Source organism: Kogia breviceps, chromosome 4 (genome assembly GCF_026419965.1).
Source record: "Kogia breviceps isolate mKogBre1 chromosome 4, mKogBre1 haplotype 1, whole genome shotgun sequence".
Classification (NCBI taxonomy): Eukaryota; Metazoa; Chordata; class Mammalia; order Artiodactyla; family Physeteridae; genus Kogia; species Kogia breviceps.
Window position 1 is genome coordinate 84,003,898 of NC_081313.1, and position 27,571 is coordinate 84,031,468.

General features: G+C 35.8%; 1 long non-coding RNA gene across 1 annotated transcript in view; it reads left to right on the top strand.

Moving 5' to 3' along the window:
* Window positions 1-27,571, top strand: part of LOC136794035 (uncharacterized) — a 596,196-nt gene that overhangs the window by 169,267 nt on the left and 399,358 nt on the right. Inside the window, exon 3 of the long non-coding RNA XR_010840204.1 lies at window positions 8,450-8,522. This is a non-coding gene — a long non-coding RNA (uncharacterized lncRNA). The remainder of the gene's footprint in view (window positions 1-8,449; window positions 8,523-27,571) is intronic.

The following is a 27,571-nucleotide window of genomic DNA, read 5'->3' on the forward strand; positions in this document are numbered from 1 at the left end:
ACACCCATATACACAAATCAGTAATAACATATTATTTTTGAAATGAGATTTTATTTAATGAATGTCAACAAGAATTTAATCCCTATATTTCATTGAAAAATGTTTCATCCATTTGAATAAATATTTTTTTCTTCTTAATTTGTGGCTTTAAAAAGATTTTGCAGGCATTGGAACATCTGCCAATGTTATAAATTATGATGTACACTAAGTAGAATTGCACTGAATATTTAAAAGGAAAAAAAAAGAAATGTACACTCACCTTTAAAGTATTAAATTGTTCAAAAAAGGCATTCTTCTTGTTATCCCTAAATGCATGTAAAACATTATAAAATTTTGCCTAAAGTTGTCTGTTCGGTTTCTTTGGAGGGAAACTTGTGAGTCGTTAAAACAAAACATTTTCTGTTTTGTTTGCAAGATGTTTCTCTGTCATGGCTGCTCTTATTAAATAGCTAGTTTTTGTGTACAATGTGTATGTGGGAATTAGTGATACTTGAGAGATTAGAGCCTGTTCAAAGACATAAAAGGAAAAAACTTTCAGGAATTGATGTTAAAATAGCCTGAAAACTCCTGATACTGATGTTTTTCAAGAATTACTTTCAGCATTTTAGAATTCTGAGTCAGTATATCTACACAGAAAAATAATCACTCTAAGTTTGGTTCTCTATGGCTTTATCCTACATCTACTTGGTTCAAGGGAACAAAATACTTCTTTGTTGATACAAAGGGATTAATATGAGTTAACTAGAGCAACAGTTCTGCTTAAGACAATCCCAGTATGGGAAGAGCTAGATTTCACTGTTTTTCGAAGTTTTTCTATTTAGTAATGACTTTTTGTGCATGGATGGAATTCAGTTAGAACTACAGAGAAGGTTTGATGTACAATATTTGGAGCATAGTGGGGACCAAAGCAAACAAGCAATTATTCCCTCACTTATCAAGAAGGTAAATGATCTTTGCACCTCCTCTATGTGGATCACAATTGAGAGCCAAGAGGTGAAAAAATAAGGCTTGTGCGTTGCCAACATATATGTTCTATACATACTAAAGCTCATGAACTGTATTTGTGGGAAAGCTTCTTAGATTCTTTTATAGCAATTGTTTAAGTTTCTATTATTGGATTATTAAAAATCCAATAGGTTATTTTCTGATTACTCCACTTACTATTTCAAAAATATTTTAAAAGAAGGGGAAGGGCAGATAGCTATATGCAGGTCAGCTGAAAGGACACTGACAGTCTGCAGGTGAGGGAGGATATAGGCTGATAAACCTCTGTGATCCCTGTGGGTAGCACTGCACAATTCAGAATAATGATGGTGCTGATAACAATAAAAATGGTGATGATGATAAAATAATAATGGTGATGATAAAATAATAATAGCAATGATGAAAATGGTAGTCATTGTAATGGCTTTAATTTCCTGAGTAGTTTCTATGAGTTAGGATTTGCTTTATGTGAACTTTCATACCTGATCTTTATGATAAACCTATGGAATATGTATTACTGTTGCCCCCATTTTATAAATGATGTAACAGGGGCACAGAGAAGTTAAGTCATTTGCATGAGGTCACACAGTTAAATGAGGGAGAAGCAGAATATGCACTCCTACAGATATGTTAATGCTCTACTGAATAACTTGCATTTGATGACTCCAAGTCATCAAGAAAATGTTAAATTGTGTTCAGCATTTTGGTTAAGAAGATAGAACTGTAGCTTGATTAGAGGGATAAGTGTCAGTTTTCTAAAAGAAAACTTATTCACTTTTATATAAATGCAAGTGTATGTGAGAGACAACTAAACAAGGCTCAGCGACAAACTTCTTGAGGATGGGGAGGAAATGGGAAATGTGCATTCATTACAGGCTTTTGTCAAATCAGAGTGGTCTGATGAATGACATTTGGTAAGTCTGAGACAGGGTAGATATTACTACAAAGCCATTAGGGGCTGATATTGAGGATTTATTTGAGGATAGTGAAGTCTTTCAAAACTGTCCAAGGCAAAGTTTGTTTGTGAAGGGAAATACAATCTTGTAAGCATAGATGAATTAGAGTAAAAATCAAATGTACTTGAACAGTCAAAGTACCCTACCATTGGGTAAAGACAATGACACCATTTTTTTCTCCTATGAGTGAGTACTGTCTTAGGTAATTAAAAAAAAATTAGTCAATGTGCCTTATCAGGTGTTGGTCTCCATAGTGTGGGTGGGTCTGCTTATGACGCGAAAAACCACATAAGTCATGTTATCTCAACCTCAAAAGTAGAGCTGATCTTCTTTGACATAATTGATTTTTATCAGTTTAAAAAAATAGTCAGTGATTTATTAGATGAAGCTTGGTGCTAGTGAATCAAGATGTACATGACTGTTAACTCGGATGACAAATAAAAAATTAGAAAGATAGCCAACAAAAGCTAAAATTAAGTCAATGGGAAGTGGCTACTTGCACATATATTAATGACCAAAAATTAACAATGTGTATATGGCTGGAAAAAGCCTGACTTGGAAGAAATGTGGCTGGAGATTACCTGACAGAGGAATGTAAAGAGAAATAAGAATCCCAAACCTAAACCTTAAATACATACATGAATTTATAACAGCCATTATTAAAAGTTAATTTAGTTCTATTTCTGATGGTTTCATTGATGAAGTTAAACCAGAATTGAAAAAAGTCCCCAGTCAAATATTCAAATAAATATCAAAATAGTAGCTGAATTAGAACACACAGAAGAACTGAACTGTGTTAAAATTCCCAAGTAGTCACACTTCCTCAAACATTTTTTAACAGTTTACTATGCATCTGTTTCATGACCATAATTTAAATGATGATTCTTAAAAATGAGTTAGTGTTCCAGAATGGAATATAGAAAACTTAAATTCAGCTATTCAAGGTAATTGCATGTTCCATTTTTTTTTTTACATGTTGTAGGATTAATTTACAACCTTTCTTTCATATTTTACACCTTTTCCTCACTGCTTTGCAATGTACTTTCACTTTATATGCTATGTTGCTGTAGAGACTATTGTTTTTTTAATGTTCTCAGGTTGAATTGTGGTGATTTATGTTCATAAATAGGCCAAAGTCATAAAGGCATGATTTAATACATTTTCTAAATAACGTATGACATTATAGTTCTATCTTAAGTAAATTAATGCATAAACAATGTGATTCTTATGTGCTATAGAGTCTTTTGTGTAAAACAATGCAATAAAGATTTATTAAAATCTAAATTTAGTTTGGTTCTAAATGTCTTAAGCCTGGAATTTATTTTGTGGTAAATGGACTTGAGATATTATTTTTGAGAGAAATTTAGACATACTTAATGATATCCCAAATAGTATCCAGAGTTTGAAAACAGGTACGTGAAGTTTGAGAGTTGTTGAAGTCATAAAACAAAATATTTACACACTCTGGTACACAGATCCCACTGTCTCATGCTACTTATTTTATGACAGATGATTTATTTGTACTGGGCGTGTTTTTCATGTGCAGCGCTAATAAAAGCTAGATAGAATAGGGAATAATTAGGGGAATAGTTTCATTTTTTGTTTTTTTGGAGGAATTTTTAGGAGGAAGTATGTTGATGGTGCATCAAAAGGTTCCTATTATTTTTGGTAAAGTTAGATCTGAAAGCAACATACATGTGTTGGATTTAGAACATATACATTGGACATTTGGATTTAGAAATAATATGGATTATATCCTTATCATAGACAATATTATATTTAGAGTTGTAGTCCTCAGTTTCATTCAATCCATGCTTCCCCTTTTTGTCCATGTTCCCTATTTATAATAATATAATTCTTCCTCTGATCCTCCAGATTCTGCTACACTTCTGCAACCTATCTTGTGAAATACTAATTTAAAATGTGACTCTGAAAACAGTGACTCATTTTTTCTTTTGGGAACCACCTTCCCTTCTTTTAGTTCATGCAGTTTAGTTGAGCTGATTCAAATCTAACCTAGGGAGTCAGGAGTGGCTCATATGGATTTTTTTATCCCTAGTTGCAGTTCAGAGACTGGTACATGAAGAAAGTAGGTGTACAAGATTGAATTCCCGGAAGAACTTTGGCATGAACTAGAATGAAGAAGCTCTTTTCATTTATTTGTTTGTTTTTATGGAATTGCTTTCTGTTAGGATAATGCAAGGCTGAAAGTGTCAGTACTCACAATACAGGGGTCATGCATAAATTATAGCTGGCTCAAAGCGAAGCTGAGCCAAGAGAGGCAAATGATGAACTATTGATCATATCATTTGAGCCCCTGGGTCCAACCATGCCTGAGGCTAACATTTACTCTGAAATTTTCAGTCATAGAAAATTGCAAATTAATGCCTCCCCCACTTTTTTTCTTTGCTTTAGTGAATTGAGTTGGCTTTCTTTCCATTGCAAGCAAAAACATCCTAATACATAAATGACTTGTGGGAATATGCATATTCCACTAATTAATTCTTTACTTATCTGTCATGTGTATATAAAATGCAGTATAATTTTCCTATAGCTCGTTACCTCTCTTACCACAAACTCCCTAGAACTATGAATACTGATTACATATTCAATAACCATAATATAAATTATACTCGGAGTGCAAACAATTACGTTCTTCAGATTGGATATTAACAGTCATGTCCTCTTAAACCAGTGTAGTTAACTTATTATCCTGTTTACCTGTAACCTCTTTATCATTGAAGCTGACACTGTTCATTTGTGCTCACTTTATGTTTCTCCTCTTAATTCATGTTGCAACTGTGGCTTGAATATTTTACTCTGTATTCTCTCTCTCTTTCTATAACTGGGTTTCTGTTTCTGATGTGTTTTTTGACTTATAGCTCCCTTTCCTTTCTCATATCTACTATGTCCCTCACTACTAACCCTTAACTCATCCCTTTGTCATAGCTGCTCCTTTGCTGATCCTCTTCCTCCTTTTTCTTTTTCCCTCCACCAATCTTAAAGCATCTTCAGGACATACATGTATGAAAGGAGTTTTGTGGACTAGATATCTTTGAATTTCCTGGTATCGTGTCTTAGCACACAGTAGGCATTCAATAAATGTTATTGAATTAATATAAAATTACCTTATTAATATAGAGTTCTAAGAAAATTAATGCTGTTTCAAAGCTGCCTGATTTATGTGCAGAAAGCAGATTAGACAAGGAGAGAAGTGAGTTAATAATCTTACCTTCAACATATAGTTAATTTTGATACCTGTTAATTACTCACTGCTATTTGGAAGGTGGTAGCAGACATGTCTCTCTTTTTAGTGAGGTTAGGTCTCCCAACAAATGCACTAAGAGCTAAACAGTGAGACTCCAAATGGTGGTAAGCAATTGTTTATCTTTCAGTACAAGTTTCTGTATTATTTCATTCATTTTTTTTAAAGTTTATGAGACTCTGGGGAGATTATTAAGAAGAAAAGGCGGCCATACCTTTCTTTACATTGTAATATTGCTGCAGTCTGTATTTCAGATACTCTCCCGTGCTCATTGACTGGGTTCTGTCCTATGTAGACCTCTAATGGCCCAGCTTCTCATTTCCCTCAGTCACTATTTATTCTGCCTGCACTTGAATCTTGACTCAGGTTAGAATTTTCATCAGTCACCTTTATATAGTCCTAATACCCTAGCTTACCTTGTACCTTAAATCTATAGCCAGATCTGCTATGTCTGGATCAAACCCTGGCCAATTTATCGTTTTTTATGCTCACAGGCTATCAGATAGATGTGTTGATTTGACTTGCTGTGACCTCTAATTTACTTTTTAACTCATTGTTAATACCAAGACTTTTTATTCATGTATCAGTTTTCTAGTAACAGTTTTTATCAGTTTCTGTTGCTTCAATCATTTAATCTCATTTCACCAGCCTCAGTCCTGTCAGATAGTCTTACCCACTGTTTCACAAAAAGGATAAAGGTCACCACTTTAGTCACAACTTGGCCCATCTACTGTCTTTACTACTCACAAGTACCCTTTATTGAGATTCATCTTTCTTCCTTGCTTCCTTTTCTGTTTGAGGAAGATATGCCCTGTCTTCTTTTTAGGGCTAAGGACAATCCATTTGTTCCTCGAAGACCCTGCTCACTCTTGATCTATAGCATCTTCAGTCTTTCCACCTCCAAACTTTTCTTCCCTATAACCACAAATGTACAAAGGTCTCACCTCCCTTTCACCATTGCCAAAATTTTGGATTAGAATTAACAACCATTGTCTCTTCATAATTATGTACTCTAAGCCACTATTTAGCTTCGCTATCTTGAGTCCACTGAAACCCTTTCCTTAATTCACTGACAGGGATCCTGTGCTCCCTCCAACTAATTTGCTCACTTTGCTAAAATAGTTCCCATGGTTAGAATTCCTTTTCATTATCTAAAATTTCTATGACTGGGAAAAAATACTCTTAGAAGCTACCACAAAGCTTTTGCTAAAATTTCCAAGCATCTGTGATAAACAGAAATATTAACTCACTCCTTCTTGCTTTGAAAGAAGGGGGAAAGGTGATATTCATTAACTTCTAGATGAGATGTAACCAACATATTGGTCTGGGCTATTGAATATCTAAAGTGTGTCAGAACTGAGCTAGGCTTAGGCATTGCCTTAATGAAAAAACAGTCTCTGCTCAAAAGGATCTCACAGCTAGCCTATGCATTAGGACATTAAGCCTAGCTTCAGCTCATATCTGAAAACTTTAACTAGTTTGAATATGGTATTTTTTTAAAATTAAATACTCCTACTCATGGAAGCTAAATAGATATTTTATTAGTATTCTTAAAATCATGGCAAGCTTAACCAAAATCAGTGACCCTTTTGGCTCAGCATGTGAAATTTATTTTCCATGATGTATTGCCCCTTATCCAATTCTAGAATACGGAAAAATCCACGTTAGTGAGTTTGTAATTATGACTTACTAACTTAATCAAAATCATATCCATTCCTATTTGAAGGTTTTCAATAAAAGAATCATGTATGCTGTAAAGAAAATATGTTAGATACATATTTACTCTATTGCCTGATGAAAATACAAACAAATATAGGATCCTTCAAATGAAGTATGTTTACCCCAATACACAGTTATACTCTTTCTATATCTTTAATAGATTATTGTTGGTTTCAGGTGTTATGGTAGGTTAAATATGTAATATTACCTCAAGGCATCATATTCATGGAGAAACAAGAACACTCACTCTGTGTGTACCAGGCACTGGACATTTGTTGTAAATGCCAGGGCTTGTATACCTCAGTTTAAAATGTGTATGCACTGTTATTTATGCGTTCTCCATATATTGTATAGTTTACAACCATCACCAAAATAACTACAGTGAATGGTGAGACAAATTTAATTTCTTTCCCTTGTAATTCAGCTATACTTCTTTGTGAAGAATTATTATTAATTTATCTGATAGCTTCAAATGATTTAAAATGCTATTTTTGGTAAAATCATATTTTATACACAACAAACTAGCTGTCCTAAGTTTTCGTGCATTCTTTGCATGGGGGTGTGAAAATACCTCTTTTATATATTTAAATATATATGTGTATATAATTTGCTTTCTCTTATATTACCCTTTAAAATTTGTCGAGGTTAGTTTTAAATGAACTATGTCTTCCCATAGAAGAGCTTAAAACCTTAGTTATCTTATAACACTCTATTGAGACACTTTCCATAATAACTCAGAAATAAACAAAGCTTGAAGAGTTACATTATGGATCTTAAAGAATCTGAAATATGGGTTCTTCTTATTTCATACTATTTTGAGAGTGATGTGCGCCAACGTACAAGTCACAGAGCTTCTTCATGGTTAGGACTCTTTATGCCCTACCTAGTGAGAACATTTGTGGGGATAATGAAGTCATATCTGCCACAGAAATCTTCCACTCATGTTCATTTTAAGATTGTGAAGAGTTGTCATTGTGGTTGGGGTTGGATTTGGAACACATGCAAACTTTCTGGCTTTTATCAAGTGTAAGGTTTCAATACTTAAGCCTTCCTTATGAGTCTGTGGTCCTTTGGGGTGTAAATTTGACTTCAAAGATAGCTTGGCACAGGAGTGAGGCAAAGTCTTTATGTAGGTGTCTCTGCCTCACTAGAAATCTGATTGCCTGCCTTGTATCCTACATAAATGCTTTTTAAAAATTTTTAACTGACAGTCACTTTCCCTTGAACTCCTTTGGACAAGTCCTCTGACCTAAACCCTGATGTCATTTCTTGTATGTTTAGGGATCTAATGAGGCATTTCTAATATGTCTGAAAAATTCCTAGAGTATAACATCTTTGAAATTATTATTTCTCCTGACAGGAACATAATGTGAATATGTGATTAAAAAGGCTGGTCCAGTCTTTGAAATACCTAAATATATATGGAGGGGAGATAAGAAAATGATTTTCAAGGAAGATTCTGTATTCTTTCTTGTGCACTTAACCAATTCATAAAAATAGCTAACAGTCACCATTCTGTTCACAGAACATGCCATCCTCTGCCCAGGACCTGCTGAACATGGAGGGCTAACAGGCTGCCAACCTGCTCTACTTGCCTGGTATGTTTGTACAGTTCTACTACCAGTTGGCTTATATGCTTACCACAGTGTATTCCCAAACCAATTGTGTCAGTTATTATTATAGTTATGTAATTTACTTGATAATCTATGAATTAATGTAGTGTGAGTGTGAAAAAGGTTGTTTCCATGATAACTAATTAGAATGCTCTGGAAAGGGTTGATAAAGGTGAATTGCTAAATATACTGTGTCTGCTGTCAAATTAGGTGTGAGCAAGCCAAATATAAACAATTGGAGTAAAAGTTATTAAAATGTAGAATTTTTTGATAGCATTTAAAAATTCTTGCTTGAAAGACACTAAGAAATTATATATTATGATTTATATGTATGGCTAGTGAAAGAAGGAAGATGGGGAATTACAATCAGATCCATACTTTCTTAAGAAAAGACCTTGTCCTACATCAAAAGTATTAGATAATTATTTTGTTTTATTTGTCACATAAAGTGAAATATTTAAGATAGTATGTGCAATTTCCTTGATTTCCTACTTTTTCAATTATCTGACCAATCACTGTTCTAGGTAACTAACATAAGACCCTATCTACTGTAAATGCTTTGGTCCAAGTAACTGTGTTTTACTGCTTATTTAACACTGGAATCCCCAGATCCCCACAGTAGGAAGCAAAGTTTTTGCTTGATCAAGTTGAATTTCCTTAGTGTAATGGAGCTTCCTTCTGAATGGAGCTTCTACTACCTTCCCAGCATCCTCCCCCACCTTTTCCCCATACATCTGAAGCTACAGCCACATCTGACTACTGACTATGTACTAACCATGTCGTAGACTTCTTGCCTCTGATCACACTGTTTGGGATTACATCACGCTGTCACCCACCTGATCCATCTGCTTTGTCCACTAGCAAAGTCCTTTTCAAATATTCCAGCTCATATATTCACCTCCTCTGTGTAATCATCCCTGCCAGGAACTCCCTTAGCTTTAGTCCTGTAAAAGTAAGTACTTTGTTTTAGCACTTATCACTCACACTGCAAGATGATTTTTTATGCAGCATTTGTCTCAGCCAGAGTCTAAGCTCCTTAAAGGGGAAAGAAACCATGTATTGATTGTTTCTGTATCCCCAAATCCAAGCAATACTAAGTATTTGGTAATGTGTGTAGAATGAAGTAACAAAGAGATCGAATTTGTATCAAATTGAACTAACAACTAGAATCTTCAGAGAATATGGCCTCCCTCAGAAACTAGTGAACTCCTTGGTCTTTCTACATTAAATTACCTTTGCTCTTTTTTCCTTTTACCATAGAATTTATCATCTCAACTTCTATACCTCTCATTAATCTTAAGCATGCTGTATTTCTATTTCAGCCCCTACAAATTTATGGGAGATTTTTAAGAAAATTGTGAACAGCTACTGACAGGGAATTCCAGAAGGAATTAAACTATCAGATGGTGGGTTTGACCAGATTAAATTTAAGGTTCCCTCTTGCCTTGATATTCTGTGAGTTATCTTTCAGCAGGTATTAGTTCCCTCACAAATTATGGTGCCCTTCACATTCCGCCATATGGGCTGTCATCTATTCTACTCAGTAACCATGACTCTCTTATGGAGCCTCTCTTTCATCATCTCATTAGTGATAAACAAGAGCAAGTGGGTTAAGTGCCCACTTACCTTTCTACCTACCTCTTAAATCCACAGCCAATGGGATGGACTCTGCAGAATGGGAAGTTGGCTGAGCAGATGGCAGGGCTTGCTTATATATTTGCACATAGTACTCTCTACTGTCTGAGATTAACAGAATGATAAAACTCTGTGTGTGTGTGTGTGTGTGTGTGTGTGCGTGCACCTGCGTGTGTGCATGTGTTTCCTCCTCTGCAGCCATAATCTACTTGAAACAGAAAGGGCAGTGTACTTCTCTATGTATAAAGGAAGTAGCAGGGAGAAAGTAGAGACAGATTCAACTACTGGCTCACATCCTACTGTCAAATGTATTCAGATGGACTGGGGTGAAGATGATCTAATGCATCTATCCTAGTTATGCCTGAGCACAAAAGTTGGCAGCAACAGATTTGATATAGGGTGAGCAGTTCTCTAGGACTAGGTGGGGATGGGGACAGCAGAATATTAAGAACTGAAGGTGAATGTCAATTTCTGTCACAAGTACTGTCACAAACTCAGAGATTTCGTTACTAGTAAAGAGTAGCAGCTTTTTTTTTTTTTTTTTTTATTGGTGTCCCCAGTAGGACTACTGAGATATGGAAGTTTCCTAGGTCCCAGTATTTATAACAACCAATACTCAATGTCATGATACCCTATAGAGAATTCTGCTAGTCTGGTCAGTGGGTGATCATTTCATTTCTTTGCTGATTATTTCCTAAGGACATGCCATGTAATTATATTATACTGAACGAGGTTAAAAACTCCAAAATCTTGTTTTTTGTGTGATTATATGTGGCTAATAAGTTTATTTCTCTAAAGCTGTTTCATTGGGAGAGATTTGGTTTAAGATTTTAGCACAAAAAGTGGTAATTTACCCATATGCCTTTCTATTATATTTACGAAACAAAGTTACTAAATTAGTTTATGCAGGGCTCTGAAATTTTACCCTTCCTGGGGCTAGAAAATATATATTTTGAAGTAGCTTCCTGGAAATCTGTATAATGCTGTCATCACAAATTGTGTGTGAGTGTATGAGTGTGTGTGTGTGTGTGTGTGTGTGTGTGTGTGTGTGAGAGAGAGAGAGAGAGAGAGAGAGAAGTATAAAAAGAAACAGGGCTTCCTGGTGGCGCAGTGGTTGAGAGTCCACCTGCCGATGCAGGGGACACGGGTTCGTGCCCCGGTCCGGGAAGATCCCACATGCCGCGGAGCGGCTGGGCCCGTGAGCCATGGCCACTGAGCCTGTGTGTCCCGAGCCTGTGCTCCGCAACGGGAGAGGCCACAACAGTGAGAGGTCTGCGTACCACAAAAAAAAAAAAAAAAAGAAAAAAGAAAAAAAAAAAGAAACAAAATGTAGTAGATCAACCATCTATAAAGTGAAACAGGAACACTTTCAAAACTTAATAAAAAAGCCAATTGAGGGTATGTGAGCTAGAAGCACAGTTATATCTTTTAACCCCACAGAATTGCATTTCATTTCAAGTTCTTGTCTAACAAAGCTACATATATCAGACACTTAAAACGAAAACTGATGTTAGCACCAGCTGTTGGATGAAGGCATGTAACCATCCTTCTTAAGTTTAGCTGTTAGCAATGTCTATAACCTGCAGTTAGCTGTGAGTGATTCAATGTCCTTGAATTAGAGAGTGAAACACTCTGGTAGATAAAATTAATTGATGAAATTTAGGTATATGATTTAATGCACCAAAAAATGAGTCACATGGAAGACAGAAATTAATACATATTCATAATGAAATTATCCCTTGGTTTATTGATGGCAGGGAGCAAAATAATTCCGGGATTGAGAGGAATTCAAGTTAGAGTTGAGGGAATTTGCCAGTTACATAATTACCTTGTGGCCTAGAAGGGCCAGTGTCTTGCCCTAGGCAATACTTATCACTCTCAAGTATTCCAAGGCCCTAAACAATTCACTCAATTCTCTTCCAAAATTGTATGCATAGATGATAATCCAGGGGAACTGGGGAGCTCCAGATGCCCTATTATTAATATATAGCATGCCCTATTATTAATATAGCAATATTTCATTCATAAAGTAATGACTTTGGTTCCTTGGACGCTCAGCAAGAAACTAAAACAAACGTGACTACACTTTATAATTAGTGACAAATCTCTCCTTGCTTCCTTTTGATATTCACTGTGATATCATTAATCAGTGCTGAACTCTTGATAATAAATCTTAATGTTCCCCAGAATGCAAAAATGCATTATTCCTCTGTTGTCCAGTATTCTGTATGCAACACTCTTTGTTAAAAACAACTAGAAGGTTCTAGGAAAAACATTTAGTGTAAATTCAGATATTCAGCTATTTCACTTTTGACACCATGATTACCTTGGGATCTCATTAAGAACTATGAAGATTACTTTGTCATTTGTCTATTGTCCCTGGAAGGAAAATAAAATTCTTTCTTACCAGTTTTGAACCTGTAGTCTAGGAATGTTTGCTTTTTCAATCTATGTATTATGAATATACATATTTGCCTGTTATAGTGTCTGTTGCAGTTAATGGACATAAAAAGGGAGAAAAAATTATGTCCATTTGATCCACTTCCTAATGGGAACATTATCCATCTGTTCTTAATAAACTATAATCAGCCCTGCTTATTTTTGATTTTTTTTCTAAAAGAAACTGACAAAGACAAAATAAAAGAGACATTTAGGATTTGAGAAAAATAGCTTCCTCATCATGAATCTCTACTAGATCAAATTTGTACCATGTCACAGATCACATCATGAAAGCGATATCAACAGATTAAAATAATACTCACACAATCTGCAATCAAAACAGGAACAGTTGGCATTTAATGTCTGACACTCATGTTTTCCAAGTATATTTTTAAAATCTAAGTAATAATAATATCTACTTGCTAAAAAAAGTTAAATGGCTTTATAGAATAAAGTTTAGAGTGAATTTTCTCCTGTACCACATGCCAGATCTTGTTTTTAGAGAAACTACATTCAATTCTTTCAGCTTTTTTATTCCTAATAGTCACCCTATATTTCTAAATTAAATGGGTTTGTACATGTATGTTCTTTTTCTTTTAATATTGTCCCAACAAGGTTATATCATAAGACTTGATTAAACTAATATTCAGTCTTTGTATTAATGATTATATAAATACTGTTAACTGATACATCAAGTAGCTCACCTTTCTATTAATGTAGATATTTTTTGGTTTTCCTAAAATTGAAAATTGCCTCACTTTGAAAACTTTCTCTCTAAATATCACTAATTCCTTACAAACTCTTCCATGGAACTGTGAAACACCTCTGGGTACTCTTTTTCTACATGGTAGAACATACCAGGTAATCTTATCAGGTTGTTTTTCTTTCTTTTTTTAACCAGGAGACATCTTACTTGGAGCCCTCCCAGGCTTACTGTATGCACAAGGTGACTTGTGCTACATACCTCCAGGTGTGTGTTTACACAGACTGTGATGTGAATGGTAGCCCCTACCTCCGCTCCAACCAGGTTGGACAATTCAGTAACCCTCAACCCCCTCGTATACCTTATTACTTGTTCCAAATTTCACTAGTTGTTTTTCAGGGTTGATGCACAACTTGTCCTGGGTATTCTCTTTACCATTATTGTGAATATTCCCTTTATCTCTGTTGGTTTCCTGTTTCCTGAATTTTAGGCTTTCCTCCTTCTTGGTTATCTGCCTCATTTTAGTGGACATTTTAGGAAAGCATGCAAAGAATGTAACACTTGCATGTTTAACAATATTTTTATTCTACTCTCGGACTTGCTTGATAGTTTGGTTGGTTATAAAATTATAATATGAAATGTTTTCCTTACACTTTTATGCCATTTCTCCCTGTTGCTGAGAATTGCTGTGTCATATTGTATCCTAATCCTTTGTGTATATTCTTTTAATTTTTTCTGTAGAACCTTTTTATACCCAGTGTTTTAGAACTTTTTGGTAATATGCCTTAGTGTGGGTCTTTTTCAATTCATTGTGCTTTGTATTCAGTAGTCCCTTTCAATGTGGTAACTAACGTTCAGTTGTGGGAAATATTTCTTTAACAGTATTTCCTATTTTTCTTTAAACTTAGAACACTTGCTAAGTAAATATTTGACTTCTTTCTCTGATTTTCTAGTTTTCTTATCTTTTCTTCCTATTATCCCACTTTCTTTTCTTGATTTTTTAAAAAAATGTCTCTTTCTACAAGGTAGACTCTTTCCAAACTTTCTGTTAAAACTTATATTTCAGCTATTCTAACATTTTCATGTTCTTTTCCTACTCTGTATACCCCATTAAAAAAACTGCACCCATTTTTTGTTTTGAAGATGAAATAACTTCTTTTCTATCTCAGATAATGTTTTTCTCTATTTTGCCAAGTTCCTTTAATCTGCTGCCTCTTTTTCATGTTGAAGGCTTTTTTCAAGTCTCTTTTGGTTCTTGGCAACCATTCAAGTTTAGGAGTGAGGACTAAAAATTGATAGGGAAATTTATTGTGTGTGTGGAGTAGGTTTTATTTGTACAGAGTGGGTCTAACAGAGATTCAGAAGATTCATTCTGGGGCCCCTGAATGTCTTATTGGCCTTTTCTCTGATCCTTTTCTTCAGAGATTAATTCACTCTATTGCTAGAGTATCTGACTGCTAGCATAATGAGAGTTTAGGTGGGAGAGAGGGCTGGAAACTCATTGTTCAATACATAGAATTTAATTTTATTCTCCTCAACCCTGCCTCCCCTGTGTTTTTATCCTCTATAGTCAATTTCTTTAAAGACTAAAGCTTTCCATCTTTTTCCAAAGGGAGTAGTTGCTTGGTTGTATGGAGTAGGGTTCCTGGGCCTGAGGAGAAGGTTTGTCTGAGGGGAGGGTTGTTCTGATATGTACTTCTGCTTTTAGCCTACCACTCACCAAATTCTCTACTTGCAGAGGCTTGCCTGAGTCTATCCAGAATTCTTCAGCAAAAGCTAGCTTTATCTCACTCGTGGGATAGCTAGCTTTTTGCCCCACTGCATATGCTGACATTTTAGTTTTCTCCACACATTTAAATATGTTACAACTCATTCACTTCCTTTCCATATCCTAACATTTGTTGACATATATTGCCCACTTTGCTGCCTCATTTTATTTTCCTTGTGGTTTAAAACTCTTTGTTATCTTGTTATCATCATTTTTGTAAGGAGGTAAACATAAATATATGTAAAATCTGCCATTTTGAACAGGAAATTCTCTAACAGAATGTAATGTATCAAAGAAATTACCCTATTGAAAATATCTATTTGTTTATATACAGAGTATTTTAACTGTCCTAAAAATCCTCTGTGCTCCTTTTATTCATCCCTTCCCATCCACACTCCCGGCAACCATTGATCTTTTTACTGTCTCCTTTTCTATATCATACAATTGGAATCATATAGATTAGTTTAAAAATTTTTTTTCACTTAGTAATATGCATTTGAGGTTCCTCCATGTCTTTCCATGGCTTGATAGCTCATTTCTTTTCAGCACTGAATAATTTCCGTTGTCAGGATGTATGCAGTTCATCTATTCAATCACCTAATGAAGGACGTCTTGGCTGCTTCTAAGTTTTGGTAATTGTGAATAAAGCTGCTATAAACATCCGTGTACACATTTTGTGTGGACATAAGTTTCCAACTTCTTTGGTGAAATATTAAGGAGTGTGACTGATGGATTATATGGTAAGTGTATGATTAGTTTTGTAAGAAACTGCCAAACTCTCTTCCAAAGTGGCTTTACCATTTTTCATTCTCACCAGCAATGTATGATAGTTTCTGTTTCTCCATATCCCCACTGGCATTTGGTGTTGTCAGTGTTCTAATAGGGCACTGTGAACCATTGTGTGCGGAGGGATGCCAGGGAGAACAAGAATGACAGATGTTGACTTTCATGACGACCTGGCTGAGTGATAGACACATAGTCAAAATTAATTTGATTTAAAGAATGTGAAGAAATTAGACAATCTTTATGCATGTGATATTGTGAACTGTGTTAGTGTCCTGTTTCTGCTGTAAAAAACTATGAGAAACTTGGTGCTTAAAACAACACAAACCTATTATCTTATAGTTATGAGGTCAGAAATCCTAAAATGAAGGTGTCAGCAGGGTTGCACTCCTTCTGTAGGCTATAGGGGAGAATCTGTTTCCTTGTCATTTTAGCTTATAGAGGTGCCCTGCATTCCTCACTTCAGAGTCTCTTTCTTTATCTTCAAAGCCAGCAGGGTAGTATCTTGAAATTTCTTTCCAGTGCCCCACTCCTTTCTCTTTCTGTCTCTTTTCCCTAATCTTCTATTGTCATATCCCCTTTTCTGACTTTCTTGTCTCCCTCTTTCCCTGATAAGAACTCTTGTGATTACATTGGTTATATCTGGACGATCCAGAATAATCTCCCTAATTCAAGATCCTTAACTTGATCACATTTTGAAAATTCCTGTCATAATGTGAGGTAACATAGTGCTAGTGTTTGGGGACTAGGATATGGATATCATTGGGGGAGGCAATATTCTGCTTACCACATGGACTGAAAATATTGCACACATATGTAATTCGGATCGAAAGAACATAATTTTAAGTCTAGGGAGAGAAGGTAAAAAACACACAAAAAACAAGGGTTAATAGCTCATAGATGAAATGTATTATTGCTTATGATTATAAAGTAGTCGCATGTTCATTGTGGCTAATCCAATCAATAGAGAAATGCTATGTATATAGTAGGAAAAAAAATTTAACTTAAAATTCCAAGGCCCATTGACAATCCTTGTCTTTTATTTCCAAAAACATGTCTTTTAAAGATGAATGTCAATCTATAAACACAATAATCAAGTCTGATGCATACTTCAATCATATTGGTAGACCACATATCTTTTTTTTTTTTTTTTTTTGCTATACGCGGGCCTCTCACTGTTGGGGCCTCTCCCGTTGTGGAGCACAGGCTCCGGATGCACAGGCTCAGTGGCCATGGCTCACGGGCCCAGCTGCTCCGCGGTATGTGGGATCCTCCCAGACCGGGGCACGAACCCGCATCCCCTGCATCGGCAGGCGGATTCTCAACCACCGCGCCACCAGGGAAGCCCCCACATATCTTTTTTTTGTTTTTAACATCTTTAGTGGAGTATAATTGTTTTACAGTGGTGTGTTAGTTTCTGCTTTATAACAAAGTTAATGAGCTATACATATAAATATATCTCCTACTTCTTGCGTCTCCCTCCCACCCTCCCTATCCCACTCCTCTAGGTGGTCACAAAGCACCGAGCTGATCTCCCTGTGCTATGTGGCTTCTTCCCACTAGCTATCTATTTTACATTTGGTAGTGTATATATGTCCATTCCACTCTCTCACTTCGTCCCAGCTTACCCTTCCCCCTCCCCATGTCCTGAAGTCCATTCTCTACGTCTGCGTCTTTATTCCTGTCCTGCCCCTAGGTTCTTCAGAACCATTTTTTTTTTAATGTCCCATGTATATGTGTTAGCATACGGTATTTGTTTTCCTCTTTCTGACTTACTTCACTCTGTATGACAGACTCTAGGTCCATCCACCTCACTACTAATAACTCAATTTCGATTCTTTTTGTGGCTGAGTAATGTTCCATTGTATATATGTGCCACATCTTTTTATCCATTCATCTGTCGATGGACACTTAGGTTGCTTCCATGTCCTGGCTATTGTAAATAGTGCTGCAGTGAACTTTGCGGTACATGTCTCTTTTTGAATTATGTTTTTTTCAGGATATATACCCAGTAGTGGGATTGCTGGGTCATACGGTAGTTCTATTTTTAGCTTTTTAAGGAACCTCCATACTGTTCTCCATAGTGGCTGTATCAATTTACATTCCCACCAACAGTGCTAGAGGGTTCCTTTTTCTACATACTCTGCTCTGTCCAGCATTTATTGTTTGTAGATTTTTTGATGACAGCCATTCTGACTGGTATGAGGTGATACCTCATTGCAGTTTGGATTTGCATTACTCTAATGATTAGTGATGTTGAGCATTCTTTCGTGTGTTTCTGGGCTATCTGTGCATCTTCTTTGGAGAAATGTCTATTTAGGTCTTCGGCCCATTTTTTGGATTGAGTTCTTTGTTTTTTTGATATTGAGCTGCATGAGCTGCTTGTAAATTTTGGAGATTAATTTTTGTCAGTTGCTCCATTTGCAAATATTTACTCCCATTCTGAGGGTTGTCTTTTCATCTTGTTTATGGTTTCCTTTGCTGTGCAGAAGCTTTTAAGTTTCATAAGGTCCCATTTGTTTATTTTATATCCATTTCGCTAGGAGGTGGGTCAAAAAGGATCTTGCTGTGATTTATGTCATAGAGTGTTCTACCTATGTTTTCCTCTAAGAGTTTTATAGTGTCTGGCCTTACATTTAGGTGTTTAATCCATTTGGAGTTTATTTTTGTGTATGGTTTAGGAAGTGTTCTAATTCCATTCTTTTACATGTAGCTGTTCAGTTTTCCCAGCACCACTTATTGAAGAGGCTGTCTTTTCCCCATTGTATGTTCTTGCCTCCTTTATCAAAAATAAGGTGACCATATCTGCGTGGGGTTATCTGTGGGCTTTCTATCCTGTTCCATCGATCTACATTTCTGTTTTTGTGGCAGTACCATACTGTCTTGATTACTGTAGCTTTGTAGTATAATCTGAAGTCTGGGAGCCTGATTCTTCTAGCTCTGTTTTTCTTTCTCAAGATTGTTTTGGCTATTTGGGGTCTTTTGTGTTTCCATACAAATTGTGAAAGGTTTTGTTCTAGTTCTGTGAAAAATGCCATTGGTAGTTTGACAGGGATTGCACTGAATCTGTAGATTGCTTTGGGTAATATAGTCATTTTCACAATGTTGATTTTTCTGGCCCAAGAACATGGTATATCTCTCCATCTGTTTGTATCATCTTTAATTTCTTTCATCAGTGTCTTATAGTTTTCTGCATAGAGGTCTTTTGTCTCCTTAGATAGGTTTATGCCTAGGTATTTTATTCTTTTTCTTGCAGTGGTAAATGGGAGTGTTTCCTCAATTTCTCTTTTAGATTTTTCATCATTACTGTATAGGAATGAAAGAGATTCTGTGCATTAATTTTGTATCCTGGTACTTTACCAAATTCATTGATTAGCTGTAGTAGTTTTCTGGTGGCATCTTTAGGATTCTCTATGTATAGTATCACGTCATCTGCAAACATTGACAGTTTTAGTACTTCTTTTCCAAATTAGATTCCTTTTATTTAATTTTCTTCTCTGATTGCTGTGGATAAAACTTCCAAAACTATGTTGAATAATAGTGGTAAGAGTGGACAGCCTTGTCTTATTCCTGATCTTAGAGGAAATGGTTTCAGTTTTTCACCACTGAGAACGAAGTTGGCTGTGGGTTTGTCATATATGGCCTTTATTATGTTGAGGTAAGTTCTCTCTATGCCTACTTTCTGGAGGGTTTTTATCATAAATGGTTGTTGAATTTTGTCAAAAGCTTTTTCTGCATCTATTAAGATGATCATATGGATTTTCTCCTTCACTTTGTTAATATGGTTTATCACATTGATTGATTTGCATACATTGAAGAATCCTTGCATCCTGGGATAAAGCCCACTTGATCGTGGTGTATGATCCTTTTTATGTGCTGTTGGACTCTGTTTGCTAGTATATTGCTGAGGATTTTTGCATCTATGTTCATCAGTGATATAGGCCTGTAGTTTTCTTTTCTGGGACATCTTTATCTGGTTTGGTATCAGGGTGATGGTGGCCTCATTGAATGAGTTTGGGAGTGTTTGTCTCTCTGCTGTATTTTGGAAGAGTTTGTAAAAGATAGGTGGTAGCTCTTCTCTAAGTTTGATAGAATTCACCTGTGAAGCCATCTGGTCCTGGGTTTTTGTTTGTTGGAAGATTTTTAATCATGGTCTCAATTTCAGTGCTTGTGATTAGTCTGTTTATACTTTCTATTTCTTCCTGGTTCAGTCTCAGAAGGTTGTGCTTTTCTAAGAATTTGTCCATTTCTTCCAGGTTGTCCATTTTATTGGCATATTGATGCTTGTAGTAATCTCTCATGATCCTTTGTATTTCTGCAGTGTCAGTTGTTACTTCTCCTTTTTCATTTCTAATTCTATTGATTTGAGTCTTCTGCCTTTTCTTGATGCATCTGGGTAATGGTTTATCAATTTTGTTTATCTTCGTAAAGAACCAGCTTTTAGTTTTATTGATCTTTGCTATTGTTTCCTTCATTTCATTTTCATTTTTTTCTGATCTGATCTTTATGATTTCTTTCCTTCTGCTAACTTTAGAGTTTTTTTGTTCTTCTTTCTCTGACTGCTTCAGGTTTAAGGTTAGGTCGTTTATTTGAGGTGTTTCTTGTTTCTTGAGGTAGGCTTGTATTGCTCTAAACTTCCCTCTTAGAACTGCTTTTGATGCATCCCATAGGTTTTTGGGTCCTTCTGTTTTCATTGTCATTTGTTTCTAGGTTTTTTAAAATTTCCTCTTTGGTTTCTTCAATGATCTCTTGGTTATCAAGTTGTGTATTGTTTAGCCGCCATGTGCTTGTATTTTGTACAGATTTTTTCCTGTAACTGATATCTAGTCTCATAGCGTTGTGGTCAGAAATGATACTTGATACAACTTCAATTTTCTTAAATTTACCAAAGCTTAATTTGTGACCCAAGATATGACCTATCCTGGAGAATGTTCCATGAGCACTTGAGAAGAAAGTGTTTTCTGTTGTTTTGGATGGAATGTCCTATAAATATCAATTAAGTCCATTTTGTTTAATGTATCATTTAAAGCTTATGTTTCCTTATTTATTTTCATTTTGGATGATCTGTCCATTGGTGAAAGTGGGGTGTTAAAGTCCCCTACTATGATTGTGTTACTTTCGATTTCCCCTTTTATGGCTTTTAGCGTTTTCCTTATGTATTGAGGTGCTCCTATGTTGGATGCATAAATGTTAAAATTGTTATGTCTTCTTCTTGGATTGATCCCTTGATCATTATGTAGTGTCCTTCTTTGTCTCTTGTAATAACCTGTATTTTAAAGTCTATTTTGTCTGATATAAAAATTGCTACTCCAGCTTTCTTTTGATTTCCATTTGCATGGAATATCTTTTTCCATCCCCTCACTTTCAGTCTGTATATATCCGTAAGTCTGAAGAGGGTGTCTTATAGACAGCACATTTATGGTCTTGTTTTTGTATCCATTCAGCCAGTCTGTGTATTTTGGGTGGAGCATTTAATCCATTTACATTCAAGGTGATTATCGATATGTATGTTCCTATTACCATTTTCTTAATTGTTTTGGGTTTGTTGTTGTAGGTCTTTTTCTTCTCTTGTGTTTCCTGCCTAGAGAAGTTCCTTTAGCATTTGTTGTAAAGCTGGTTTTGTGGTGCTGAATTCTCTTAGCTTTTGCTTGTTTTTAAAGGTTTTAATTTCTCTGTCAAATCTGAATGAGATTCTTGCTGAATAGAGTAATCTTGGTTGTAGGTTTTTCCCTTTCATCACTTTAAATATGTCCTGCCACTCTGTGTGACGTGCAGAGTTTCTGTTGAGAGATCAACTGTTAACCTTATGGGGATTCCCTTGTATGTAATTTGTTGTTATTTCCTTTCTGCTTTTATTATTTTTTCTTTGTATTGAATCTTTGATAGTTTGATTATTATGTGTCTTGGCATGTTTCTCCTTGGATTTATCCTGTATGAGACTTTCTGTGCTTCCTGGACTTGATTAACTATTTCCTTTCCCATATTAGGGAAGTTTTCAACTATAATCTCTTCAAATATTTTCCCGGTCCCTTTCTTTATGTCTTCGACTTCTGGGACCCCTATAATTCGAATGTTGGTGTGTTTAATGTTGTCCCAGAGGTCTCTAAGTCTGTCCTCAATTCTTTTCATTCTTTTTTCTTTATTCTGCTCTGCAGTATTTATTTCCACTACTTTATCTTCCAGGTCACTTATCCGTTATTCTGCCTCATTTATTCAGCTACTGATTCCTTCTAGAGAATTTTTAATTTCATTTATTGTGTTGTTTATCATTGTTTGTTTGCCCTTTAGTTCTTGTAGGTCCTTGTTAAACGTTCTTGTATTTTTTCCATTCTATTGCCAAGATTTTGTATCATCTTTACTATCATTACTCTGAATTCGTTTTCAGGTAGACTGCCTATTTACTCTTCATTTGTTTGGTGTGGTGGGTTTTTTACATTGCTCCTTCGTCTGCTGTGTGTTTCTCTCTCTTCTCATTTTGCTTAACTTACTGTTTTTGCGGTCTCCTTTTCGCAGATTGCAGGTGCGTAGTTCCTGTTGTTTTTGGTGTCTGCCCCCAGTGGGTAAGGTTGGTTCAGTGGGTTGTGTAGGCTTCCTGGTGCAGGGGACTAGTGCCTGTGTTCTGGTGGATAAGTGTGTATCTTGTCTTGCTGGTGGGCAGGATCACGTCCAGTGGTGTGTTTTGGTTTGTCTGTGACCTTGTTATGATTTTAAGCAGCTTCTCTGCTAATGTGTGGGGTTGTGTTCCTGTCTTGCTAGTTGTTTATCGTAGGGTGTCCAGCACTGTGGCTTGCTGGTCATTGAGTGGAGCTGGGTCTTAGCATTGACATGGAGATTTCTGGGAGAGCTCTTGCTGTTTGATGTTACGTGGAGGAGGACGTGGACCAATATCGTGGACCAATATCCTGAACTCAGCTCTCCCACCTCAGAGGCACAGGCCTGACATCTGGCTGGAGCACCAAGGCCCTGTCAGCCACACGGCTGAATCTGTCACCGAGTCCCTTTTACCCCCTTCTGCGTGATGACACCGAGTGGAAATGGTATGCATTTGGGAGGCAAGAGGCTGAAAAGCAGGAAGCGCAACTGAGCCTGAGATTTGTTCAGCTTCTCTCCACAGCAGGCTCAGGTGCTCCCTAAAGAAGTGGCAACGGCAGTGGCAGCAGTATTGCCAGGTGGTCCCAGTGTGCCCGATACCCGCTTGGCCAGATGCTCGTCCTGGGCTGGGGTATGCTGTGGCAGAGCCTGCATCCCCAGCTTCCTGCTTGGACGCCCCCACTTGCCCAGCACCCCCCCGCACTCACAGTCAAACACCGCCTCCAGGCGCTCGGCTCAGAGCGGGAGCTTTTCATGTCACCACCCAGACTTGGGCACCAAAAGGGCCACATATCTTTTTGATGGAGATGTGGGTAGGGAAAGTTTGGTTTCAAGTTTAGTTCTGTGTGTATATTATTCTAAATGATTGATTATTTCCTATTTTATTTATTCATTTTGAATATGCAGTGTTAATTTTAATCCCTCTACTTCTTATCTTAACTGAGGGACAGACTATTGTCTAGATCATCACTTGACTGAATCTTAATCCCTTCTAACATGAACCTTGTTAGTATTCATGTCATTTTATTATTCTGTTATAAACTTTAGATTTTGTTCTACAGAAAAATCCTTTTGGAATTGGAATTGAAATTGCATTGAATATAATGAGTGATTTGAAGGAAATTTTATTCTTTAAACTTCTGTATATCTAATAAAAATGTAAAGTCTTCCTCTGGCTTAAGAATTATGAGTTTTCTAGATTTAATAATACAGAAGACAGTCAACCAAATAAAAAAATGAGCCAACACAACCAGAGTGTGTTCCTTGTCAGACTAGTAAAATAGCTGCAATTTTGGCAAGACAAAGAAAAATTTTAAAATACGTTTTAACTAAAACATAGATATAAGTAAAGATGGCATGTTTAAAAAGAAATACAACAAAGCTTTGTATATCGAAAATTGACATGAAATGTAAGGTTTCCTAGATATAACTGTATAATTAATGGCTCCAGTTTATACTAAGTTAGTCGTAAGAGTCAACCATCTGGAAAGGATACCAGGCCCAAACTATTTTACAGACAGTTTTAATCAGAAGCTCGAAGAACAGTAAATCTCACTTTAGAAAAATTATTCCTGCAATTGACCATGTGCTTTTATGCAGGAGTTAATACCAGGAATGCAAGAATAATTCAGTATATTAATGTAATTTCCTACACAGAGTAAGATATAACAAACAAATGGACACTTCAATCAGTATAGGAAATCATTTGATAAAATTCAACGTTTGTTCATAATAAAAATTTAACAGATTATGGATAGAAGGGAACATTCTTAATCTGATAAAGGCATGCATTAAAGACATGTAAAGTACAACAAATTAGTGAATAAAACAAAAAGGAAGCAAACTCACAGATAGAGAGAAACAAACTAGTGGTTACCAGTGGGGAGAGGGAAAAAGAGAGGGGCAAGAAGCGAGTAGGGAGGGAAAGGGGTGTTAATATGGGATTGTATGAAATCTTGTATGTGAAACTTCTGAAATTGTAGAGATTTGTATAGAATTTAAAGAATCTAATTTAAAAAACATTTAAAATAATAACTAATGGTGAGTAGTACAGTGTTACTTGGGGACCTGAAAGCAGCTCTTTTATTTCTTCCTAGTTTTGAAAACAAATGATAAGTTGACACAAGAAGCCAAAAGATAGAAATAAAATATAGTAGCTTTGTTACTGACAAAGATTCTTGGACATGATTTGTATGTGCAGCCACATTGGCTTTCTAATTTTTTCCTCCTGTATTGAACTTGCTGCCTAATTGGGGGCCTTCCTCTCCCTGTCTCAATGTAGGTACTACATAGATGACCACAGAGCCCAGTATTGCAAAAAGAAAGTGGTTTTGAGGAAGAGTGGCCCAGAAGGGGGTGATTAGAGCATGCTCAGTTCCTTCTAAACTTATCAGTTTGATAAAGTAGTGACAGTAGTCACATAGTGTTGTAAACTTGAAGTCTCTGGAAATGTGAGGAGTGAGAAATAAAGTTATCCCTTAGTACTTTTTACTGAAGCCAGGAATAAGACCATTATTTCCATGTTACACCCACTATTCAGTATTGTATTGGAGAACCTGGACAATGCACTAAGTCATCAAAAATAAATGAAGTTTAGTTTAAGGAACTGAAAAAAGTGACAAAGGTCATTTCTTATTTTCAGATAATATAATTATCTAAATGCCAAATCAAGAAAAGTACATAAAGTGTCAGAAGCTTTAAGAGAGTTCCACAAAGTTGATGGGTATATTACTGACATTTGAAAAAAGTGGAAGAAACTTATAAAAAGCCATAAAAGAAAACTTGAAAAATGGAGAAATGTATTATGTTTATTGATGAGATTGTGAATTTTATGAAGGTGACATTTTTTCCTTCAAATCACTCTATACATTCAATGCAGTTCCAATTATAATCCCCCAATAATTTTTTTTTTCGTAGACGTTTACCAACTGATTTTAAAATTCATGTGGAAGGGTAATGGTCCAATAATAGTTCAGTAAGAAAATGTAATAATATGAAAATTGGTTGATTAAACAGAGTAGGAACTCAGAAGCAAATTCATTCTTAAATGGAAACTTGATGTACTTGATGTACAGTAGGGGAGGAAAGGCAGATTATCCAATAAATATTGTTAGTACAATTGCATTTCATGTGAAAAATAAACATTATTACCCTATACAAAAATTAATTACGTTATGTTATAGAACTAATGTAAAACATAAAATTTAAAGCAATTAGATTATGGGAGGGTCTTATTATACTCTTTTGTAGGAAATATTTCTTAAATAAGACATTAAAAACATCAAAGAAGGGACTTCCCTCATGGTCCAGTGAGTAAGACTCCAAGCTCCTAATGCAGGGGGCCTGGGTTTGATCCCTGGTTGGGGAACTAGATCTCACATGCATGCTGCAACTAAGAGTCCACATGCTGCAACTAAAGAAATCCACATGCCACAACTAAGAAGACGCCCTTATGCCGCAACAAAGGTCCTTTGTGCCGTGACTAAGACCCAGCGCAGCCAAAAATAAATAAATAAATAAATAATTGATTAATTAATTAAAAAACAAACAAGGAGAAATTTTGCTAAGTATATCTATTTCAAAATGTTGATATTCAGAGAATTTTTTTAAACATTTGACAAAAGATTGCAACCAAAATTTTATGGATTTTAGTTGGTCCTTAAATCCCTTGAAAATTGCAAAAGTGCAACATTGTGTTTACAGATATCATAGAGTTTTATCAGTCTGAAAAATGGGTGCATGCCCCCCCAAATTAATTGTAATCTTTGCTAAAATATGTACACACATACTCAGGAAAGCAAGAGATGGGGCTTTAATCTATCTGCTCCCCCAATTCTAATATTTTTGGCACTTGTCTTGGCTCTTCCTCTGGCCCTTGGCTTTCAGACTCAATACATTTATCCCATTCTCTGTCTTATGCAGAATTTGATTTTTTTTAAAAAGGTGTATCTATGAATGATAGTCTAGGAAAGACATCCATTTCCCTCAGTTTTGCACAAGGGTTATGGTAAGGTCATACCCTCTGAGAATTTGAAATTAAGAACAGCTATATGTGATAGCTTGTGTACCATACCTAGATCTAGGGAGGCATCCTTGGAAAGACAGATAGTTGGAGAGAGCTTTATTCCTCTCCTGTGTTGTCAGATTTAGCAAATAAAAATACAGAAAGGTTAAAGATGCTACCAGGAAACTACTGGAGCTCATCAGTGAATTTGGTAAAGTCACAGGATACAAAATTAATACACAGAAATCTCTTGCATTTCTATACAGTAACAATGAAAGATCAGAAAGAGATATTAAGGAAACAATCCCATTTACTATTGCAGCAAAAAGAATAAAATACCTAGGAATAAACCTACCTAAGGAGGCAAAAGACCTGTACTCCAGAAACTGTAACACACTGATGAAAGAAATTGAAGATGACACAGATGGAAAGATATGCCATGTTCTTGGTTTGGAAGAATCAATATTGTCAAAATGACTATACTACCCAAGGCAACCTACAGATTCAACACAATCCCTATCAAATTACCAATGGCATTTTTCACAGAACTAGAACAAAAAAAGTAAAATTTGTATGGAAACACAAAAGATCCTAAGTAGCCAAAGCAATCTTGAGAAAGAAAAATGGAGGTGGAGGAAACACACTCCCTGACTTCAGACTATATTTCAAAGCTACAGTCATCAAAACAGTATGGTACTGGCACAAAAACAGAAAACAGAAATATAGATCAATGGAACAGGATAGAAAGCCCAGAAATAGAGCCACACAGTTATGGTCAATTAATCTATGACAAAGGAGGTAAGAACATACAATGGAGAAAAGACAGTCTCTTCAATAAGTGGTGCTGGGAAAACTGGACAGCTACATGTAAATGAATGAAATTAGAACATTCTCTAACACCACACACAAAAATAAACTCAAAATGGATTAAAGACTTAAATGTAAGACTGGGTACGATAAAAACTGCTAGAGTAAAACATAGGCAGAACATTCTTTGACATAAATCTCAACAGTATCTTTTTGGGTCCATCTCCTAGAGTAATGGATATAAAAGCAAAAAACCAGAAAAACAAAAACAACAACAAAACCAAATGGGACCTGATTAAACTTAA